Below are 14588 nucleotides of genomic sequence, written 5' to 3'. Positions count from 1 at the left end.
TAATTAATATATTTATATCATTAATAATTAATATAAGATTTATAATACATTATATGAATAAGAAAAATATAATTAATAATAGTATAGATTATTATAAATAATTCCACATACCATTTAAATATTTTTCGTATATCACAATAGTGTACATACAACAATTTTTTACGGTACTACATCTTACGATTAGTTCCGTTTTAATCGCTCGATTGCTAAAAATAGTATGACGAATTTTATAATCGCCTTAGTTCCGTAGCGATATTTAATTGCACGGTAATGCGCTATGCAATTAAAAGGAAAAAGCGCTGCGTCACAAGTAACTCGGGTTTACGGTAATGGCAATAAACGGCGTATATATACGACAGCTACGTGTGTGGCGCGAGTTTCTTGTTTAAACATAGTACATGAAAACGCACGTCCGTCGGACCTTCGAAAGTTCCGAAAAAAGGAGAACGAGAACGCCGATACTCGATCTACGGACGACTGCATTCATGCCCGACGTAGGTACATTTAGCAAGTTGGGATGACGCGGCAGCGTGCAGGACTCATTGAAAGTTGAAGTGTTGTTTCTTGTTTTACGAAGCGGAAAACTACTTAGGTGCTTAAGAGATAATTTGTCAGACGGAAGACTGGGAGGAGCTGCTACCGCGATTCTAACGGGACGGTGAGAGGAAACGCGTGTTTATGTGTGAGTCTCCCCGTATATATTTCTGTGTGTGTGCGCGCGCGCGCGCGCGTGTGTGTGTGTGTGTTCGCGTGTGTGTGTGTGTGTGTGTGTGTCGCGTGTGTGTGCGCGCGCGCGCGTGCGTATGTATATGTGTATGCATTTCATCCGTTTACTCCTTAGCTCCACACTTCAATCATGCGGATCTCAGGAAATAGCAGATCGTTCTGACATCTCGGTAAGAGGTCCGAACGCGTGTTTGTAAATCCTTCTGATGCCACGTTTAAAGTCTAACTGTGCACACATACAAATATTTACGTTACACTTCAATGTTATCAAATAATCCCATTTAAAAATGTAAATCATTGTTAAATTTAATTCAAAAATTTTATTCGCAGTGATGATGAGACACCTGAAAACCGTGAAGAGCAGTATAATTTAGAGTTCTCGCGATATACATATCTTTATATAATATTCATGTAAAATTATTATTAAAAATTATTAATTTCAAAAAGGAATAATCTTATATAAAATTATACATATGTATATATATATATTTTATATAAAATTATATAAAATCTCTATTATAAATACAACACTGACATCGCCGGGTCATTTCTTTCTGCTTGAAAGACAATTTCTTTAAACCTTCTTCAAATTTTGTTTTATGCCATCGCTAAGCATTCGTTTTGCATACAAATGATGGTGACAGAAGTTTGTCTCTCATCGGCACGTTCCGGCAAGATAACGGGTCCGGATTGCAAGTTCTACGAAAGAAAATTACAAGTTATACCCATCTACAACGGCGACTTCGTCTCAGTGTATTACTTCTGTTTTCTTGAAAATGGAAGCGGATATGTCCCGGATGGCACTCGCCAAGGTTTTCATGAATATTCTTTAGCCGACACTAATGCGCTTTATAAATATGTATTAAAGCCGCGGATATCCCCGACAAATTAAGCTTTCCAGCTGCTCCGTAACCCTTCCTGTTCCTTTCAGCCAAGGCGTTACCGTCGGAAAGACGCAATTGGAATAATAATCTGCCCCGACGACGATCCGCATTGCACCGATTCGTCGTAGGAGACGCTTAATATTCCATGGACGCAAGTATATTTTTCTATTACTCGACCGCGCACGACGTTATAATTAATCTGATCCGATTATAAGCTGCGTTAATGAGGGGATACCAGCGAATGTGACCAAAGTGCATGTATGTGTCATAACGAAAATATCGTGTGTTGCATTTTATATTAGCGCAAGCGAGCGGGCATTCATGAATGCGACGTAGGCTTTCGCTCTTATTTGTGTTGCATAAACGTATCAGCGTAAAAAGTATAGAATGTAAATATCATGCTCAAATCATGCAAATGAGAAGTGAAATTAATCCCGATCTATGTAACACTCGGTGAATCGTAAATAGTTCTGATTATGGCTTTAAACAACTGCGACTCGTTTGTTCATTAGATTGACTACTACAAACGATGCACATATTTGCACTATCAACAGTATCAACCACTATTTCTGTGGATAAATCGTGTGGCATTCATGAGTTTATTCTCTAGATGATCAATACTCATCCATTTCTATGTAGATTAATTTTAATCACAGTTTAATTTACTCTTTATCCTTTTCTGATTCTTACACTCAGAAAAAGATAAAGAGCAAATGTTAGATTATCAAGATTAAAGTTAATCTATATTGAGAAACGGGCATAGATGTATTTGCACCGAAAGTTATATAAAATTATATACAAAACCGTAAGATTTATTAGCATGAGTATATATATTCATAATTATTATCATTCATAATTATTACTATTATCACTCGTTATTTGTCTTATAAGACAAATAATTTCTTATGTAGATTACTGTTGTGATCTTGATACGCGATATTTAAATAATAGTAAATATCCAAAAATTGTTTCATTATTATAAAAATTTGATAAAATTAAATTATTTCGTAATTAGATGTAATGGAAATATATGTTTATTTTAATTGTAAAATTTATTCGATTAATTAACTTTATGTAGCTTAAGTAATTAAATTAATGTTTGCGGATGTTTCAAGACTGGCAAATAATCGACACAGTTTGCTTAAACCGAAAATTGTAAGATTAATAAAAGAAAATATATTATTAAAGACTAAGATCTATTTTAACAGAATTTGATATTTTTTTGTGTTGATCTTGTCAAAATATATAAAGTTTTATTTTAGTTATAACAATGTATGACTGCATATGTGATTTCTTCAAGTAAATATTAGGTGGGAAAAAGTTCGTGGCGTTTTTCTTGTTACATCTAACGGGAAAAACATCACGAACTTTTTCCCATACCTAATATTAAGTATCTATATAATCATGCTTTGATAAAAAAAACGAAAAGTATAAATTGCTTATAAGTAATAATACACTGAGATAAAAAATTAAAAAGGAGATTGCAACTCATCGTGATGAAATATTCTTCATACGATGTAATGGAGCGATAAAATATGTACTCGTAACCGCTCTTCAACGTACGGAAATGTACACTCTGGATACCTCTATCCTGGCTATAATAATAATCCCACTGTCGTATTTCCGTTCGATATTTGATCGTCGATCGAGTTCACATTTCCTTCATTTCTAACTTCCGCTTCATATGCAGCGTATAATAATGTCTTCACGGAAAAAAATCTTGATTTTTCATATAAAATAATGGAAATCAGTCCCATCAGTAAAATCACGGTTTTTATGCACGTTTTTTTATTATAAAAATTTATATTTAATCAGATATAAAATATAAAGCAAAGAAACTTATGTGTGCCATGTCGTTATGTCACGCATAGATTTCTTAGAAATAGCCACGGATATTTATACTATTGATTAAAGAGATATACTTTAGAACTCAAATACATTATATGTGTATAGCATCGCATATTATTATATCTTTCTTATAATCAAATTCATATGATATTTTCATAAAGAAGAACTTATACTGGATTAAAAATTCAATGCAAATGCAAGAGTCAGCGAATACAAATAAATAAATACAAATCCTATATATATTTGTAGGATAATCCACTTCGGCGAATTCTGTCAACTACGTCAAACTCGCAATCCATTTTCTGTTGCATCGATTCGGATTTAGTTAGTTACCGGTATTCGGACAGTGACACGTGTATCGTCCTACTGTCTATCACTGCCAAAAGGCGACTTGACATGGTCCCAGCTATAGACTGTTTAGTAGTCAATAAATTATGAGATATCGATGTTCTGTACACATATACTACTCACAACGACTACAAGCTTTAAATCATATCTACATCCGTTAAAAAAAGTTTGAGAAAAATGAGTTATTTCATTTCTACTCTTATTATCAATAATATTTGAACGCGTGATATATTTTGACAATGCATTACGAAATACAAATGAAAAATTAAAAATCAATTTGTTTTCCTATTCTTTTTAATTCTCCATTGCATGTTGGACTTCAAAATCACAGTCAATTTTTTTATTTATATAAATTTTAGCAATAAATTTAAATCTCTAGAAAATAAGTAAAATATAATTTGACTTCTATTATTGATAAAAACTCATTGTTAAAATTTTTCTAAGTATGTAAGAATTTTTTCAGATTTATACATTCCAGAGCAATAAAAAATTTACACTGAAGTTCGAAGACCCAGGTTGTGGGTGAAGAGTAAAATTTTTACATTGCCAATACAAAGTTAATGATAATATTATTGTTTTTTTATCTCTCATATAATATCATAATTATCCAATCATTATATAATTTATTACAATCACATAAAAGTTCAAACATTTAAACAAAATATTTTAAACTATTCCATAACAAGAAAGCTCTCTCGTATAAGTCATTTATCACGATACTTCAAACAGTTATTATTGCCGATCAAGTAGGGATATGTCGTTAAAAAACCTTGTTTCACTTGTTAGACTAACAATAAGATATCGCTTATAAGATTCTGGCGTTAATGTAATGATCCTTTTCAGGCAGCGTTACGTCCGAAATTGCCAAAGCGATATAACCGCATATAGCGGAACTTCCGCACGGAAAAGTTCGCGTAAAGTTTCAGCTTTAAAACCAATTAAGCCAATATAAACTTCGGGGCTATGTGCGGTCTTCGCGAGCCGTAGTTGAGCTAGTTGAAGTAACCAAAAAGGATAACTGGCATGAACTCGATGCGATAACTTCTATATGTTCAAGTGATATAATCAGGTAAAACGCAGTCCGCAATCTGAACAAATTAGCAAAATTCTCTCACATATTTCATAATTTTAATAAATTTAACTTTATGTTTTAATCTCGAGTTCAAAACACTGATCTGCGAAGATAATAAAATTACTTTGAAAAATTTTAATTATTAAAAAAATAATACTTTAGATTTTGACAAAATAGATAACACACTCGCAAGCAGACAAAATTATGCTTATGAATTTATATAAATAAAAAATAAAAAATTTCATTATTTTAAAAATATCAATAAATTTACCCGCATTTTATGGAAAGATAGTATAATTTTAAAATATAACTTTTTTTAATTTTTCAAAGCGATTCTCTTATATTTGTATAGTATAACATTTTAATGGAAAATTGACTTTATTATAGATAATTAATTGATACTCACGTAATACTGATAAAGCTTAATAAGTAAACGCTATTCTTGCATAAGGATGAAATATGCAGCGATGCTTGTAATATGAAATGATGTATCGATGTCTATGGTGCTCGGATACCGCTTATATGAGACTCGTAAGATTTTGACGAAAGTACGCTATGCTCGATAATTGGCATCAAACGAATTACGAACTTCTCATGGATCGGATTTCCTATTAACGCGGTCTTCGCTGCGCTTTCCACAGGGTAGAATTAATTTACCGGTGGCATCAATATCGTATAAGTAATTCAATACGGTGTCCCATGAATAATTTATTAACATATTATCAGTAGCTAAATAATGTAATTGACAGACGATAATATATACATATATATATATATATACACACACACACACACGCACACATGTGTATGTATGTGTATATAATATGTTTTCATTTACAATTCATAAATGGAGTATACTTGCGAAACCGTCCAGTAGTAATTTCTCCCCGAAATGTTAATAAAATTATACGACGAAACTTATCTTTATACTATAACGTCTTGATCTTATTATTTTTAAATTAGGCAATAATTCATTTAATACAATAAAATATGTGCATGTGTAACCATTGTGCATATCAGATTTAACAGTGAGCACTTTTCTAATTAGAAAAATTTATTTTTTTTGTTTCAATTTTTGAATTATTAACTATACAAAGTTTAATTTTTTGAAATTTCTTTAAAATATTTTGAAAAAAAGAATAATAACAAAAAAAAGATGATTTTGATTGACAATTATTTGTGACTTCAATAAGAATATACCATCACTTCACTTTAACCATTTTCCAAAAAAGTATTTATATCGTAAATTCACCAAATTGATAATTTTCAATTTGCACTGTGGGCGCTGATATGCGTTGGCGAAGCTAATCGAGAAATAGATTGATTCGCGAATAATGAGCGACTATAAATGCTTTCCATTAAACCGCTAAAACCTCGACGGTTAAAGCAATCCAATGTTTAAAACGAATTAATAAGCTGCATGGATGAACGCAATACCATAAGCGGCAAAATTCGCTTTAATCAGTCGGAATCATTTAATTAAACTGCTTCTTCATTATTGTGGTATCGTACAATGCAAATACGCGGGTATCAATCAGTATTTACAAAAGTATTACGTATTTGATTTTTGAAACTTAGAAATATGTCCCGATAATAATGCGATTATAATTGCGCGTAAATATATGCCCAATTTAAATCAAATACATGTATTTCCAAATCATGAAAACCGTACACAAAAGCTCTTTTCATTCATTTCAATTAACGCCTGTTGCAAGCGAGTCAATTAGATTAAAAACCGACATAATTACAGTTTTAAATTGTTTAGAGTTTGATGTGCAAAATTCACGGAAAACAATCCCTCGAGGCAAAGGTCGCGGATTCTGCAGAAAACAGTTTCATGCATTCAGTATTAAATCCTATAAAGATCAAACGCATGCCAGATAACACAGAATTTTCATTATATCAAGCGCGTCGTTCTTTAGTATTAACAATATCGTTCGAGCACCGGTGAGAGAAGATTACTCTGATAATGCGTTTCCTCTATGAGTTTGAGCTAAGTAACGTAATACGAAGTCTCTTGAGCCTAGATCTTTCCCGTATCTTGTCATTGTCAATTAGTCGAAAGCTGCAAGTTTGAAGCTTTAAATCCCCGAATTGTACACAAGACAAAGTGCCTAGAGGAAAATTATTTATTGATACCAAATATATATTTCAAAAAGTAACAACAAGCAGTAATAATGTATTTTCTGCGCGAATAAACGAATATATAAATTTATATCATTATTAAAAATCGCGATATTAATGCATTTAAGTGTAAAAAAACAACTATATCTTAAGATGTAATAATTAACTTGCACAAGTCTGATATCATGCGAAATATAATGTATATATAATGTTAGAGGTGTGCAAGAGATAAGAAATGCAAACATGGTCAACTACATCTGCATGTTAATCATAGCATGCTCAGTGGTCTTTTCATTATTTATCGATTAAAATAACAATATACGTATGCTTCATATATTTAAAAGTAGCTACACAGTTTATGTGTGAACAAACTTGAAATGTAAATTATTCACGAGAACATATTTTTACGTGATGGATAAGTTTAAAAAGTATTAAATCATAGTATAAACATATATTCAGAAAAAAATTTCTTCAAGTCAAAGAAATGTTTCTTTGCTATATGATTAAAGAAAAAATTGCTTTTTTAAATATCATTTTTTGAAATCAAATAAATTTTTTTTTCCTTTCCTCTCTGAATGTACACAACAAGTACATTATATATTAAAAAATTTTTAATGTTCAATCATTCTGATAATAAGTGTTAAAGATATAAAAATTAGCTTTATAACGAATAAGTTAACCGTAACACCGACAATCATATCTTTAATGTTTAAATCATTTAAACATTATCTATAAAAAAATACATCACGCAAAACACTATGTTCAGAGAAAAAAACATAATCGTACACTGTTAAAAATCTAACCACAAGCTTCCTTTCATGTAAATGAAGCTCGTAATTAGGAACGAAATTAAAAGTAATGAATGATTTAACTGAAAATTAAGTTACAGTAATTACTTAAATTTATGAAATTTAATGTACACGTTCATTGCATTTAAGTAATTACTGTAACTTAATTTTCAGTTAAATCATTCGTTAAAAGGTTTATAAAAAATTTCATAAATTTTTATTAAAAATACATTAAATTTCATGTACAAATATACTTTTTAGTTATAAATACATTAAATTTATATATAATGTAATGTCATGAAATTAAGTTCAAATTGTGTAACTCAAAAGTATTAAATTTTATGAAGTTTTTAACAGTGTAGCAACCATAAAAGTATAAACAATATAAATTTTATGTACAGAATTAATATATCTATTGAATAAACTATTTTTAGAAATAATTTATAATTTATTCTCTTTCAACTACATACATTAATTTTACATACAAAATGTATATAATTGTCATCTATACAGTTCCCATTATTTTCCCTTTTTCTAAATGTATATAAGATATTATTCTCTGTGTATGAGAAAGAAGAAAAAAACTTGCATTTAAAAGTAAAAATTCGTTGCTCCAGTGAAGTGAAAGTGTAGAATTTGAATTTAATTGATTTTTCTTCTCGATCTCGATTAATCAAACAGCAGAGCTACTCTTTTTACGATAAATAAACCTAATCGAAATATCAATGATTGCGGAGTGTAAGTGGGACCGGCGAGGGACGAAACCGAGGGTAATTTATAACGCGCGCCGCGGGACCGAGTCGACTCTCTCAATCTTTGGGCACGGTTAGCTGGATTACAAATCGTTTTGGTCGCTGATGTAGGCAGGCAGCCCGGTCCCGCCTGTGCACGTACGATGTTAAGGCTTGTAACCAGCCATAGTGAGAGAACGAGAGAAGGTGGCCCGTGAGTAGCGCAAGACGACGTCAGATGGATGCCCCCATTAATTAGCAGCCATCTTACAGCATTCGCTTGCGGCTCTGTCATTCATTCGAGTCACTCCTTATTGTGCCTTATCGTTACGTTGCATGTCGCATTTAGTCCGATAAAATTTGAGACTGACATCGCGCGACAGATTTCAAATGTTTAAAGTTGTTAATAAAAAATTAGATTAAGAGAATTTTGATATCGCACAGGAAATTTGTACTGTGCATCTCCCATAATATTTTCTAAATATAACTAGTGATGTTATATATTTGCACACATTTAGTTAGAAAGTTATGAACAGTTTCAAGTAGTATTACAGTTTCGAGGACGATCGACTCAGGAAGATAGGTTCAAATCGCAGTTACAATGCAAACGAAAAATCGACTTGTTTCGGAATGTGCAAACAAAAATCTGTCGATTGAGATTAGTTAAATCTAATTTGCTCATAATTGGGAGGCTAGAGTGTAAAATTAGGTCCCTCAAAATTATTTCTTTAATAAATCTTTTTTATCAAAAGTGCAAACAAAAATTCGAAATGTGCATACATGTGCAAACGGTGAGCAACCGAATGAGCTATAGAAAGTTAAGTTTTTTAAAAGTTGATGGCCATTTATACACCGGTTGCATTATTATTGTTTTTTAACTTGCTCGTTTCCCTGGAAAACCTTTACTTTTAATGCTTTGCATACAGTGAACTAGACTTTCATATACATATATGGAATCCGATAAATCATGCTCATGTTTCGCAATAATAATCGATTTATTGCAATTAATAGTACTAATGTGCAAATTAACATATAAGTCATGAATACATCCCGTCAATGTACAGCCTAAGAATTTAAAGACGACAGTTCCAAAATTACTGGACGTCGCTTTACCGGACTATGGAATATATAATAGCCACATTAAAGTATAATCCGGGCACATCTGGATCTTTGACATGCAATTTGTAGCGACAGCCCGAGGTCATGCGAAATTGTTTGAGTAGGTATTTAATACAAGCTTATTTTGTAAGAAATTTCCATAAGGCTTAAAGGAACCATCGACCACATGTTAGATATCATTATTATCGATTCCTCCGGGCAGTCTGTTATGACCATCGCATGTTTCCTTGACGGAAATCCTCCTTCTTTTCGATAATAAAAAGTAATTACTTTGTATAGCCACTAACACAATAATGTTGCCGCGATCAAACTTCTCTTGTCCGTATGTCGCGCAAACATGTTCTGTTTGAATCAATATTATTTCCGTCTATACACATCATCATCCATAATATTGCCGTTATTAAAGATGGCGATATCTATATGTAGCTGTGCTTTATACACGGCTATTAATTATTTACGTGATGTGAAATAAATTTGTATACTGCAGTACATAACATTTTGCTAATATCGATCCGTAATGAATTAAAATAAAAAAAGAACTATCAAAACTGTAAGTCACGCTACTGCTTCTTATATAGTTTAAAATTTAATTATAATAATGAACAACGTGTATAAAGCAACATGCGTTTTCACGCTTTATTTATTTCATTCATAGTCAGAATTAAATTAAATATTGTTACGTGTAATGATAAATAAAGCTTTTAAATATCATTAGAAACGAGAAAAAAACAGAATATTTTTTTCTTAATTATTATTCCAATTTATATCCGAATATATAATATATTTATAATGAATATAACTTAATGAATATAACTTAATATTGTCTTTTAGGGCTAAAAAAATGCGCATAAAATTTTCAGTGAGTTTGCTAAAAAAAATAAAAAATAAAAAAGTTGCTATAAAAAAAATTGAAAGATTATAAAATTTAGTATTCCTGCAAGCGCATTGCACTAATGACACGTTTCAGCAAAATAAATATCTTCGATTGTCGGCCAAAAAATGAAAACCGTAATTCGTGCCGCTTACGCAACATGAATATTTTATCATTTTATGTATTCGCCGAATTCGATTGTTTCTAGCCTATCTTCCGACTACGTTATACCATCGAGCACCTCCTTGTCTACGTAAATGTTTTAATTACTAGCGTGGATCATATCGATAAAATTTTATACGCATCCCCATTATCTTTCTCTGTATTTCCCGATTCGCTCGCAACGTATCATACTTTCATCCTATCGAAGTCGACGTGAGCTACAGCGATGACGTGTTCGTTGTAACGAAAGCCACAATGTACATATAGTATACACGTCTCTTCTTTCACAAGTCACGGTAGTAATTCTTTGGGGGACATGGTCACGCACGAGCAATTAATTTGCGTTAGATTCGCTTTGATCTATTACGGCGCACTATCACACGAACAGGGGGTGGCGCGTAAGCCAATGGTTCACGTCGAAGATATCGGAATTCCTGTGGTCGGTCGCTTCAATAAAATTAATACCGCTGTCAAACGTAATGCAATTAAAATGTAAATTCAAGCGTAAATCAAGCATAGGATTTCATCTCTAATATTCGCTGGCCAATGTTGGTTATTATAGATTACTACATGGTATTATTACATGCTGCGCGTTCCTCTTCTTTTTTTCATACATATGTAATCGTTTAAAATAATGTGGTCAACTCTTAATTCTTTCAGGATTGAACTACTTTTTGGATTGGCAAAAGAACTTAAATCTTTTATATTTAATTCTGAATTACTATTTAAACAATACAAAAATATTTAAAGAATTTTTGAAAGAAATTGAAAATTATAAATGATTTCAATTCATATCGATACAAAGAATGATTTTGCTGAAGTATCTAAAAATTTAGGTAGACACAGAAAATAATTTTGTTGGATTATCAAATAATTGTGAAGAAAACTCAAACATGATGATGTCCTACATAATTATTTTGATAGTCTAACAAAATTATTTTCATATCAATACCTAACTATTTTTTTAAATATTTCATTTCAAACATTTTTAAATATTTCAACAAATTCGTTCTTTCCATGTAAATATTTGTCCACAATAATAACTTGAAAATTATCTGTTTTTTTATGACATTCAAATAAATCAATTGATTCGGCATTTTATATTTATAAATAACAGTATAAATGCGGTCAGATGTACATATATTCATAAAATAGTTATTGACTGACGATTCTTTGTTAGTTATGCAAATATGCATACGTGAGAAAAAAGAATAATACTTCACGTCGCTGCTATTTAAAATTGTATTGAAAATTGCTTCACTATTTTTATTAAATATCGACATTTTCAAGGATTACTGTTATTCAAACATATAACTGTTACGCGCACGCGCGCGCAAGATGAGATGATATCGATTTTAGAAGTTTATTGGAAGACGAGTGTTTGCTTGGGTAATCGATTTTTCAGATAATGGAACATTCGCTGGGTTAATATTGAATTTTATGTACTATACGAAGCAAATCTGATCCAACGAATGAAACGAAACTATTATTCATAGTTTCATTGTAAAAAAAAAGTTCAATTCTCGTACGCTTCATTTCATTATTCGACAATTGTACAAGTTCCTACAAATTTTTCAACATTTCATCTTATTATATTTCACAAATTCTCCCTAATCGTACTATATTTCAAATCATTCTACAAATTAACAGATCTCAAGATGCAGCAAGAAAATTGTATCACAAAATGCAAACAAATGAGCATTTTATTGGTTGCACATTGTCAAGTTTAGAATTAATATCGTTAAAGGTAACGATTGTTAGAGATAATAACTTTATTGTTACAAGAAGAAAACACTGAGACTTAGCGGTAATACAATCTGCAGTCTCAATCTTGTTAACTCGAACGGATTCCGGAGCGCCAACTGAACAGGTGAGCGACAGTCGGTCCAGTTTATCGTAGACTGCCACCCGCCGACCTTACGCCTCAGAGGCTCGCGTGCAGCGATAATTAAAGCTGCCGACACGGACGCGAAATGGTGAAATTGAACCGAGCCACGTGGCGAACGGAAACACGTCCTTAACGGGCGTTCGTAACGGATGCGCCATCGTTGCCTGCGCGAGCTCTGTGTAAAATGGATCGATCGGTTTCGTGCGCGGAATTATACCTTTCGTTAAAACTGAAGTTAAGTTTAACCCTCGACAATCAAAGTGCGGTTAAATCTGACTTCAGAGATTTCTTAAAATGTCAGACAAACAGCGTTACTTGCTTTCAACTAATCGCTTTCTTGATTTCTTTATTGGCTCTCTGTGGAAAATGGATTTCTTTAATCATCATAAAAGAATACAGTTAGCTTTTAAATAATGTGTAGTGTCGTCATTCTTTATAATTTATTAATATTTTTTATCATTTTCCATTACATTATTAATTTGTAATAGACGCTAATGTTCTGACGCAATTAGCAAATTACTTACGTAAAGTAAAACAGTTTCATATCTACGAATTTAACATGTAATTTCTATCTAGTTCAGTTTGTGCAAAATGTAATTTTATTTATTCATACTCTTAATTAAAGGAAACATAATTTGGATCAATCAAAATGAGTAATTAAGAACTTGCAATTGACTATTAACTTTAGCAACAATAAAATTTCCATTGAATATCATTCAAATAAATTAAATCAAAATCATTGATAATAAAATTTCCGTAAGTCCATTAAACAAAACGAATATTTTATTATAATAGTTTCTATACCATATTTAATGAATCAGTTTAAAATTGCATTTGATAATGAAGGAAATAATTCACAATCTTTTAATTCATAATTTCGTTATTAATATTGAAAATGCTGCATATTTCAAGGTGCAAATTTTGCATTATCCTCATTACAAAAATATTGATGTCATTATTGTAGGAGTATTTGTCTCGTAGCTAGAATTCACGTTACTACTACGCGCGTGTCGTGCTTGTCCTAACCGTGTATAATACAGTCCAACTACCCGTGCAAACACTTAACGCGATCCCAGAACGTGCGTTTGTTTAGTTACATTTCCGTTCCCGCGCCATAGTGCGATTGTAGTTGCACATGCCTGCATGTTTCTAGTGAAAATACACACGTTTGATTATACCGAGCATTAAACGTCCCGCTGCACGACATCCAGAGGGTTTAAAGCGTTTTATCTTAAAATCGACGAAACATACGTGAAAACGTACACGATTATTAAAATAAAAAAAAAATTAAAACAAATAAAGAAATCATAGGAAAAATTGTATAAAGTGTAAAACAAGAACTCTGAACAATTTTGTTTCTGCAATAATCTTTTTTAAGATATCAAATTGTTTGACGGTTTATTTTCATTGCACTTTAATTTCCAAATGTATGTATTTAATAGACAGAGAATTCTTGAAATAATTTAAACTCTCTAATTGGAATAACAATGATAAAATCCAGACATAACTTTATATGCATTCTTGTGTGAAGATAGTTAAAGAATCTCTCGTCGCTTCAAAGGATGTGGAGCGCTGCATGTTTCACAGATCGTAGAAATAAGCGTAATAAAACGGGATAATATAGCGCGTAGTAAGACACCACGTCATCGTTTCGCAGCTTGGAAGGATGTCGTGGACATTCCTAATTTCATAGAACTGTGGTTTGTAGCAGTTTCAAAGCTGTACGTTTGCAAACGACGTCGTGTCCGGTTCAGCCATTACTACTTCGGGGACAGCCGTAATGTACACTCTCCGGCAGACGGTTTGAATGTGTGGCTAAAGCCTACAAACGCCGGTCGCGGAAAGAAAATCCTGCGAGTGAAATACGCTTTGTCGGCAGCCGACGTAAATATATCAAGGGAACTCGTAACCTTTTGATCTTCCACACGAAATTAAATAATTTCGTTTTGCAAGCCCCCTTGAGCGATCACGTTATACAACCTCGAGAGATTGAATTTTAAATAAATATTGAATGCTTTAGGATATGA

The sequence above is a fragment of the Atta colombica genome, unplaced genomic scaffold, assembly GCF_001594045.1.
Source record: "Atta colombica isolate Treedump-2 unplaced genomic scaffold, Acol1.0 scaffold92, whole genome shotgun sequence".
Taxonomy (NCBI): domain Eukaryota; kingdom Metazoa; phylum Arthropoda; class Insecta; order Hymenoptera; family Formicidae; genus Atta; species Atta colombica.
This window is presented reverse-complemented; position numbering follows the sequence as displayed.